The sequence below is a fragment of the Sturnira hondurensis genome, unplaced genomic scaffold (assembly GCF_014824575.4).
Source record: "Sturnira hondurensis isolate 20B ecotype Veracruz unplaced genomic scaffold, ASM1482457v3 Scaffold0006413, whole genome shotgun sequence".
Classification (NCBI taxonomy): domain Eukaryota; kingdom Metazoa; phylum Chordata; class Mammalia; order Chiroptera; family Phyllostomidae; genus Sturnira; species Sturnira hondurensis.
In genome coordinates this window covers 24,420,372-24,430,712 of record NW_028079044.1, presented here as the reverse complement: position 1 = coordinate 24,430,712, position 10,341 = coordinate 24,420,372, and the positions used below count along the sequence as shown (strand labels likewise).

The 10,341-nt window shown below is 41.0% G+C and overlaps 1 non-coding gene across 1 annotated transcript; it reads right to left on the bottom strand.

Moving 5' to 3' along the window:
* Nucleotides 1-760: 760 nt before the first annotated feature.
* LOC118989041 (U1 spliceosomal RNA) lies at nucleotides 761-920 on the bottom strand. The gene has a single exon (XR_005066935.1). It is a non-coding gene; the product is annotated as a U1 spliceosomal RNA (small nuclear RNA).
* Between the last annotated feature and the right edge of the window lie 9,421 nt (nucleotides 921-10,341).

Genomic DNA, 10,341 nt, shown 5'->3' with positions numbered 1-10,341 from the left:
CTTGTAAGGTGTTGGGGATTTTTTAGTGAACAAAATGCCTTGTAACTACCTTTCTACCCTATAACTGCACCCCCAATTATCCTCACCTTCTAAAACTTGCATTTTTTATGGTCCTTCTGACAATGTATCATGATAGGTCTATGTGACTAAAGAATATGTAGAAGTGACTTAAAGTCAGGTCATAGGAGAAAGTGCTGCCTCACCTTATTTTTTCTAGGTCACTTGCTCTGGGGGCCAGCTGCCGTATCATGAAGACACTCAAGCAACCCTCTGGGGGGATCCACGCGAGAAGGAGCTGAATGCCCTTGTCAACAGTAAGCATCAGCCCTGTGAGCGAACCATCTTGGGAGTGGATCCTGTGGCCCAGGTGGCTATGAATGTGGCCCAACACAAAATCGGAAATCTACTTAAAACCTTTTTTTTGTTCATCAGTTTTCGTTAGTATTTATGTACTTAATGTGTGGCCCAGGACAACTCCTCTTCTTCCAGTGTGGCCCAGAGAGGCCACAGGTTGGACACCCCTGCGTCCCAATCAAACCTTCAGGTGCAGCGGCCATGGCCGACATCTCAACTGCAACCTCATAAGAGATCCTGAGCCGTAACCACTGGCTAGGCCGTCTCAAACTTCCTGACCCACAGAAAACTGTGAGAGAATACATATTTATATTGTTTTAAGCGGATATGTTTTGGAGTAATTTGTTATGTAAGGATAGATAAGTAACACATTTGTAAACCATATACATGTACATGTATTTTTAAAAGGGGGAGAGCATGAACGCAGTCCACCCCTACCACAGATTATGCAGTCAAATTTCCGACATTTGGGGAGATCACAGGGGTCAGCACACCTGGAGTACAACGGATAAGCCTTACCCTGGGAAAACCACCTTCGTGATCATGGTGTCNGTATTAAAAAGCTTTGTCAGTAGAGATTTCGTTTTCTTCTGTTTTAAAAATTATTGCAATAAATAAACTTTATAAACTTAAATTTTGTTATTTTATGACTATAATATTGATTCTTAAGAACTGGACTCTTTTTTGACAAGAAAATGTCTCAGACATCGTAGGTATACAAATATTCAGTGTATAAGTTATAGTTTCTTATAGAATTGTTAAAGTGTGCTAAACACTATAGTTTTAAAAATTATTTTAGTTATCATTTTTATATCTTCTAAGTACTCACATGCCTTATTTTGTGTTAAAAAAGCAAGTCATGGATGGACATCACACTCATCTTTACCTCTGTACTAATTATATGGGACTCTATGCTTTCCAGCAATGACCCGTTTACTATTCTTCTCAAGAGAGATGCTACACTGAATAGAAGAATCAGGAAGAAGATATGAAATTTTTTTGAGACTTATTTTTCTAGCTGTAGTAAATTGGATGCCAGTCCTCTGAAAGGCATTTCTACCTGGAACCCATCATTGGGATCTCCTTTAGAAAAAGAGGTTTTTGCAGATGTAAGTAAGGTGAGGATTCTGAGATGAGAAGATCTTCGATTAATTAGGGTGGGCTCTCCATCCAAGAACTGGTTAAAAGAGAAGGGAAGGCAGACACAGAGGGGACCCTCCCCTAGAGACTCCAAAGGGAGCGAGGGCCCGTCGACACTGATTTCGGGTTTCTGGTCGCCAGAACTGCCGAGGAAATGAATACACTATCATTGCCATTCTTCTTTTTTTCTTGAAAGCCAACACTATTACATAGAACGGTGAATCAATTAAAAATGGTGTGGCTTACTCTAATTGGGTATTCAAGGCTCTGTAACAAAGTGAGTACAGTTGTGCATAACGTAACATTTCCATCAGTGTTGGGTCCCAGTGTGAAGGTGGCCCCACAAGATTACAGTGAAATTCCTATTGCCTAGTGAAGTCAGAGCTGTTGTAAGGTCAAGTGCAAGACACAGGTCATGGGCAGGGGAAGGAATCAACTGATGTTTCTCTCTCTCTCTTTCTCTCTCCTCTGTTCTTTCTTGAAAATCAATGAACCTCAGGGGAAGACTGAAAAACCTTACTTCTTATGGAATTATGTTTCACATTTTTTATTTATGTGTATGTCTACCTGTGTTTATAAATATTATACATTTTTTATTTTTTTATTTTTTTATTTTATTTTTTTAAGACAACAAAGGTTTATTTCTTACCTCGGCTACACGTCTACGGTCATTCAACAGAAGTGTTATGCTCATTGTAATCACTCAGGAATCAGGGATGAAAAGCCGTGTTTTAAGATTGCTGGTCACTGAGTAGAGGAAAAGGAGAATGGGCCAAAGCATATGTTTCAGAAGTGACCCATGTTACTCCTCTTCACATTTCATTGGCCAAAGCAAGTCATGGGATCACTTCTGGCTTCATGTGGGACAGGAAATTTTACCCTATCACGTATCTGCTTAACACTTAGACTTGCTACATATCGCTTTTAGGCTAAAGTCCAAATCCTTTGGCAGAACATGCAAGGTCCTTTGTGATTTGGGCTCAGTCTACATTTTCAGTATCATCTGTCCCTCTCTACTTTTTACCCAATGTGCTGCTCCAATTACACCGGATTTTTCTGATTTTAGAATGGTCCCTGTACTTTCTCACCTCTGTGCTTTTGTATGTCTTGTTAAATATGCTGGACAGACCACTACTCATCCTTCAGGCCTTATTTTCTCTTCTTCTGTGAAGCCACTCAGAACCGCGCACATGCTCACTCCTTCCCCTCTGACCCCATTCTACTTTGTAAATATCTCCATCACAGCACACGATCACATCAGAGGGCAGGCCGTTTCTTATTTCTTTGTCAGTCTCCTGTCTGGTTTAGAGCTCTCTTAGAGCAGGAAAAATTTCTTACTCATGTTTGCATGGCTGTGTCAAGCACAGAGCCAGCATAACATTGGAGCTTAAAAATATTTGTTGAATGAATGTGTAAATATCTTATCCCCACAATCCCTGAAGATTAATCATACACACTTTGCTCTCTGATCCATGGACTTTAAGGGATTTCTGCCATGTATTTCTTTCCCATTATGTCATTTTGTTTTCCCTACTTTCCAATGAAAGACTGACTCTTTCACTTAGAAACCCAACAAGTCTCTTAGCCATGCCCCATGAATTTCTTTTTCCCTTTAAGTAACCTTAAGTAGCTCAGTTTCAGTCACATTTAATGTCAATATTTATTGTGCTTTCTACACATCAGACACAGAGCTTTGTACTGGGGATATAAAGACAAATGGTAGTGTCTGCATTCTGAAGTCTTGCGCTGAAATACTCTGTTTCACCGTTGTCTTCAGGTGTACCATGGGACCTCATTAGGTGCCTTTGTAGAACAATAACTAAAATTATTGTTCATATTTAAAAAACATAAAGAGCATATACTGATCATTTGGTGGGAAGAGAGAGCCTTCCTTCCCAACATCTATTAACATTCAGATGATTACTTGGGAGTGTTAACCACTTAAACTGGTTAGTATCCAATAACACCAGATTAAATGAAACTGTAGGGCATGAATCTGGATTATGGAATGTATGTATTCTGTAAGCTGGGGTGATATGAGGGTAATGGAGGTGTTGGGGTAGGGGGAGCTGAGCACCTTGAAGTAGGTGGGGCCCCTAGAGTAGAAGGCAGGGCTTTTGAAATGGGAAGGCGCTGAGAGAAGGTTTGTAGAGGGTAGAGCTGTGCTGTTCAGTGTGGTAGCCTCCAGCCGCATGTGTCTACTGAACACTTTGAAATTTGTCGAGTCTGAATTGAGATACTCAGCAAATGTAAAATACACGATAGATTTTGAAGACATTACAAAAACACAAAGAGCCCATAATCATTTTTCGTATTGATTATATGTTGATATAATAATATTTGGGGTATATTGTGATAAATAAAATATATTATTAAAATTAATCTCACGGGTTTCTTTTTGCAGTATGGCTACTGGAAAACATAAAATTACATATGTAGCTTGTATTTATGTTTTGCACTACATTTATACCAGACAGCCCTGGTCTCGAAGCTAAACATTACCCATTTGGACGTTTGCTGCCTCTACTTTCCTTCTTCCCTTTCTTCCCCCCTCCCTCCCTCCCTCCCTCTCTCCCTCCCTTACTGAGCATCTTCTATGCTCACGTTCTGTGTTAGACTCTGGGTTGTAGAAGGGTGTTTCCTTTCGCAACTTCCAATCTAGTACTAAATAAAGTCATAGAAACAAATTATTACACTCTAGAGTGATGCTTTCTTAGGCCATAACAATGCAAGTGTTTTGAGGAAGCACTTGACTTTGAGGAGCTGATGATGTCTGAGCTGACTTTCTCTCTTTCCCACAACCATCTAATGAGAGATGGCTACCCCAAATCAATTCAGTCTTATAAATACGGCGCTAATTGGTCAGCAGAAGACAGAATTCACATTTCCTCCAAGGGAACAATGACCCTTGTGGTCTTCTCAGGAGGGGAAGGAGAAAGGAAAAGGACCTTAAAAATTGGGACTGTACAGTGTATGAAAATACTACTAGCTCAGTACTTGACAAATACTATCTTATCTCAGCCACATACAGACCTTTGAATTATGTATTGTCTCTAATTACAGGAAAGGGAACTGAGGCTTACAGATACTTGTAACTTGTACGTCTCACCTTGGCCAACTGTTTTCAGAGAGGCAGTAGGTAGTTGGGAGTGGCTGGTTCGGGGCAAATCCTCCACCATATTGAGGAGTAGCTCAAAGAATTGTCTTGTTGCTCATGAGTTAATAATACGCTCTCCTACACAACGGACATCTCGTAGCTTTTAATATTCATGATCAATGAACATTTACAATAGTTTTTGTTGAACTTCCTTATTTCTACACTTCTACCATTTGGTCATGTGTTACTGATTTTTGGATCCCAGCCAGTTCTAGGCTGTTTGCCATACGCATTTCTTGTATATTATCTTCTGTTTTCAGCTCAGAAGGTTTCCAGTTGTAGTGTATGTCTCAAATGGCAGAATTCTTCTATTAATGGGAGAGAATAGCTCTCTCTTCACATGTTGTACTTTTGTTTTTAAGTTCCTATTTTTTGTCTTTATTAATGGTATTACTACTTCCTTTCACATTTTCACTTTGAATATCCTATTTCTATGATTAATGAATATTGCCTAAGAATATCAGAGTCAATCATCATTTTAGCTACTGTGAATTGATGAAAATGATTTTTTAACAGTACTGAATTGGCTGAGTAGAATTAGTTTCAAGAAATAAGTCTAGGATCTTTATGTCTTACTTCCAACATTTAAAAAAATCATCCTTGAAGAAAAGGTAGAGGAGCAGTGTATTTTAGGATAAGGCTACTACTGACTAGTAGCTCATGGTCTGGTATCTGGTTATTTTTGTCTCTATTCTGACATCCTCAGTGTTGGCTACATCTTCAGGCTGCAATAAAATGGTTGCAACAATTTCAAGCAGTCATCTAAAAAGGACAACTCACAGAATCTTCCAATGGCTTTTTATTAAGAACAAGAGGTTGCCCCTATAGACTTCTTGCATCTCATTGGCCATCACTGGGTTATTAGTTTGTGCCTGAGCCGATCACCCCAAAGGAGTGGCATGACCTTTCATGAGATTGTTATTAGCAGGAGTCACCTTGCCTTGAGGCACCCGGCTGTGTTATGCCTAATGGGTATGTTACGAAAGAAGAAAGAAGAATGGGTACTTGGTAGACAACCAACAATGCCTACTACACAAAGACAGCACAGTTCAATGTGGTGCAGATGTAGGTATTTATTTTGGTGGACTGTGGCAACACAAAGAAGCACTAGTTTTAGTTACCTGATTATCAGAGCAGTTCAGAAAACCATACTGAGCAGGGGAACACTATACATGTGTTGAAGTTTCATAGTCAAGAGTATGATTATATGTATAAGATTGTTATGTTCTGCTGCTGATGAATTCAGGCTTCCACATGGGAAAACAGATGTTTAAAGCAAAGAGTTAGAAGAGAGGAGAAATGAGTCCAAGTTCTGCTGCATAATATTCAGGTGTTTCATCAAGTTAGCTGCAGGAGTCCCTGGAGAGAAGGCGAGATGCTCTGACTCAGATGTTTACACGTAAGTGGTAGATCAAAAATAAATTAGCCTTTTGCTACATCATGCAGCCTGTGGTGGTGTTTAGTCACATCACATTTCTTACTTATTCACGGTACCAGTAGGAATTAACAGGATGAGAATAATAGGTTGGACTGATCCAGACCATACTCTCCCTTGGGAATGGTGGAAAATTCTGCAAATTCTAGATTGAATTTTTCAGCAATAGATGGGAGCAAGAACATAGCTATTCTAAACTGGCAGTCAAAAAATTTTTTTTTCAGCAACTATGACTTGCATATGAATGTGAGCATTATCTGCGATTTTGTTACTGAAAAATCGCTCTCCAGAATTATAAATCTGTTTCCAGAATGAGAGCTCTCTCCATTTCCACCCTCTGCCCTCCTACTGCTCAGAGGACCTCTGTTTTATTTAGACAGAGTAAACGCCATGCCTTTGTATATGCTGTTTCTGCTGAGAATGCCTTTGTTTCCCCAGGGCAAATTTATGTTCCTTCTTCTATATTCAGATTAGGGCTTTGGAAATTCTCCTCACTAATGAATCCCTGCCCCTGAAGTGACTGAAGTGTTCCATTGTCTTTCGAATGTCCCCAGCCTGAAAAGAAGCTTTTCACCAGAAGGTTGATGGACCGTCCCAAATTGCCTTCCACAGGGTTTCTGGGGGAGGGCGTCCAGGGATGTGGGATTTTTGATGCTAAAACCACGAAAGTCTAGGGAAGAATGGGTTGAGTTGGTAATCCTAGCCCCTTAAGGATAAGAAGGAAAGAGCTCACTGGGGCTGGGAGGCAAGAGGCAGTAGCTGAGGGAAACCAGGTGGCAAGCCGCCATGAATCTTTCTCCTTAAACTTCAAAATTCATCACACGTTCCAGGGTTTGAGAAATGATGAATGAGAACAGTTTTGAGATCGAGACAATGAACAGGGTGTTGATCTTTTCCCGTTCAATATGTGCATATTAAAAGTATCACTCTGAAATGCCAGGAATGACCGTGGGATTGTCATGATCCTACAGTCAAGCACTTACGAGGTACTTTTGGAAAGCATCTCAAAAACTGTCCTTGTAATTTATTCTTCATTCATTTGTTTGTTTGTTCATTCATTCCTTCATACATCTAACAGATATTCACCGAGTGCCAGGTACCATGTGGGTGCCACCAGCCTGGAGAAACCCTGGCATGGACCCAGTCTTCAAAATGATGGGACTATCAACAGCTCCATGTGCATCTTCTTGTTTGTAGTTAATGTTTACTGTGCAGGTGGATCTTGGGAGGCTAACAGAGCAGCCTTGGGAGTAAAACAGCAGAATCTTGGCAAGTTTGAATATCTTCTGGGGCCACAAGAACTGTGAGATACCCAGGAAGGAAGATGGCCAGCTACAATTCATCCTTAGCTTCAATGCCATTGTGTGATGTGAAAAGCAAATCATTCTTTGGCTTAACTATTCACTTCTTATCACTTCCCTTTATCCATACCCCAATGAGATATTTGTAGTGCCCCGAACTTACCTGCTTCCCTTTGGCTTTTACGCCCTTCCACAGGCTGTTTAGCCTGTTGTATCACCCTCCCCAGGGAACACATCTGTCCCCACTCCCATTAGCCTGACTTATGTCAACTTGTCCCTGACGTTTCATCTTCACCATCGCCTCCTCCTGTGAACCTGCCTAAGCTCTTTCCTCTGAGCTCTCACAGCCTTCTCTAGCTGCCACATTAGCTTTATTACATGGTAGCGAAATGATTTATTTAGTTATGTGTCTTTGTCACTAGATTGTAAGGTGCTCGAGGCAGGACTGGGCCCTGATCACCACTGAGCACGTGTCTAATAAGTGTCTGGTGGAAAACTGAAGGTGAGAATAAAATATTTCACTAAAACTATAGTAAACATATGTCTCATGATTTTTGAGATCCACTGACACATTAGTCTGGTTTGAGAATGATATTCAAAGTAGTTATTAATAGGCCCTGGCCCAGTGTTGCTGGAGGCATCCGCTGTTAACTCTTTAGTTGCTGGATCCAAGAGAGGTGGTGAGTTCCTAGGGCGGAGCCTGATATCAGGTGGGGTGTGATGGAACCATGTGTTTTTGCCAATTGATACTGAAGTATTTTGACATTTCACCAACTGCCATGGTCATCCAGGTGCATTTGGGCCCCAGTCAGTTTCTCTTTTTTTCATTTTTAAATTTTTCTTACTGTTCAATTACAGTTGGTCCCCTTTCCCCCTCGTTTTCTTATTAAAATGGATCCTGCAGGGTTTGTAGCAGGAGGAAAACAACTGCACTTTAAGTTGACCAAGTTTTTGCCAGTAGGGTCATTTGTGTAATGTTATTAGATGCATTTATCGTATTTTTAGGACGATAAAATGCACCTAAATTTTAGAGGAGGAAAATAGGGGGAAGTTTTTGAAGCATATTTTTAAATAAGCAAATTTTAAAAATATTTAATAACCTGTGACACCGCTCCACTGCCATCCCCTGTGTCCCCACAGGAAGCCAGGTAAGCTGCATTTGGATTATAAGACGCACCCCCCCTTTTCTGCCCAAATTTGGGGGAGTGTGCATCTTATAGTCCAAATAATACGGTATGTGTAGGGAAGACTCTATGCAGTTTCCACAGCAGAGCAGAAAAACATTGATTTTGGTCTAGAACTCTCTTCACTGACTGCCACACTGAAGGGGTTCATTGGGGTTCATGGTGAACCACTCTCCCTGACCTTGCACTTAGTAAGCCCTGTGCTTTGACAGACAGAGGTGGGAGAATAGCTGGGGAAGCTGTGGTGGGAACAGTGGCAGACTCACAGTGTTGGGGGCTGCTGGGACCACCCCCAGCCCTGCAGCTTTCCAAATGATGCCAACACGTAAAACAGAGTTTTGATGAAAAGAGACAAACAACCCCTAAACTTATTTTTTTAGAGCCTGAAATGGACAAAGTCTGAAATTATGAAGAAATGAAGACGCTTGCATATATTTGAAAATTGTGTTTCCAAGAACTTTAAAATTTGGCTTCATTTACTTTAGCCATAGGGAGATTGCTGGTTTAGATCTGAGGGCCTATTTTGCCTGAACCCTAAATATAAAGAGGTTTTTAACCACAGCTTCAATGCCAGTAAGTGCAAATTTCAGCAGCCCTCCCATGTCCCTGTGAAACTCTGATCTCAAAGAATTATACAAAGCAACTTTCTAAGCATAAAGGATTTCCCAAGGAAAGAAAGTTCAGAAAGGGCAGGTTTGTGTTATAAAGCCTATTTTCTACCCATTTTAATATATGCCTTTAAAATGCAGGGGTATTAGAAGAGGAGGAGAACCTAAGATCCACGTTACGTACTGAAGGATCCTGGGAGTAGCCTGTAACATGTGATAGGATGTAAGAGGGTGAGAGTTCGTATCAGCACCAAGGGCGCTGTTCCTGATTAAGAGCTCAAATCGAGTGGCCAGGACACCTGACACCACAGAATGAAAACAGAATCCCAGTAGAATCTTTGAAAATAAAATGGGACAGAAGCTCAGTGGCATATTTAGAAAGGCACCAAGTGGAGAAAGGTCACAAACAATAAAAGAACATGAAATGGCTAACGGAAGAGGGAGGCCAGGCAGGGCCATATCATTAAATATGGTGTGGAAAATCATACAATGCTACTTGTTGTTACTTATCCCGAGGAAATCATCTGCTGCACAGGCCCTGCTTTACGGTCGGAGATGTTCACCACGATGTTGTTTATCATGACTCAGAATTGGACATGATCCTTCAGGCTCATCAGTGAGAGAATGACTAAACAAAGTGCGCGGTGCCTGTGTGATACATTATGGTGTGTAGCCTTAGAAATAATGTTCTTCTGACGTTTTTTACTGCAGCGAAGTTATTTGTGACCTACCGCTTAATGTCATCCTTGTAACCAAAATTTTGTTTTTATCAATTCAGGTTAATTCATTGACATGACAATTTATGTTTTTCTCCCCATGATGTGTCCTTCTCCATATTTTTAATAAGATGACAGCGATCTGAGCAGCAAGCAGAAGCACTCTGAGGTCAGTTACACTTCCAAATATCACTTTTATAATTAGAAAATGACGTGTTATTTAAAAGCACTCTTAAAGCTCCCACTCTGAACATCATGGAAAAAATCATGCAGTGCCATTTGGCAAAATGGTGCTGTTTACTCTGAAGTGGCAATACCTGCGGCTGCTGCTGAGAACCCCCGGTCATAGGCAGCTCGGTCTGCAGAGGACGGGAGGCCTGGGCGAGGAGAGTCCCGTTGAAATATCGGGCCTTCCTCGTCCTAGACTGGTCTCTGAGCAGCGCCTG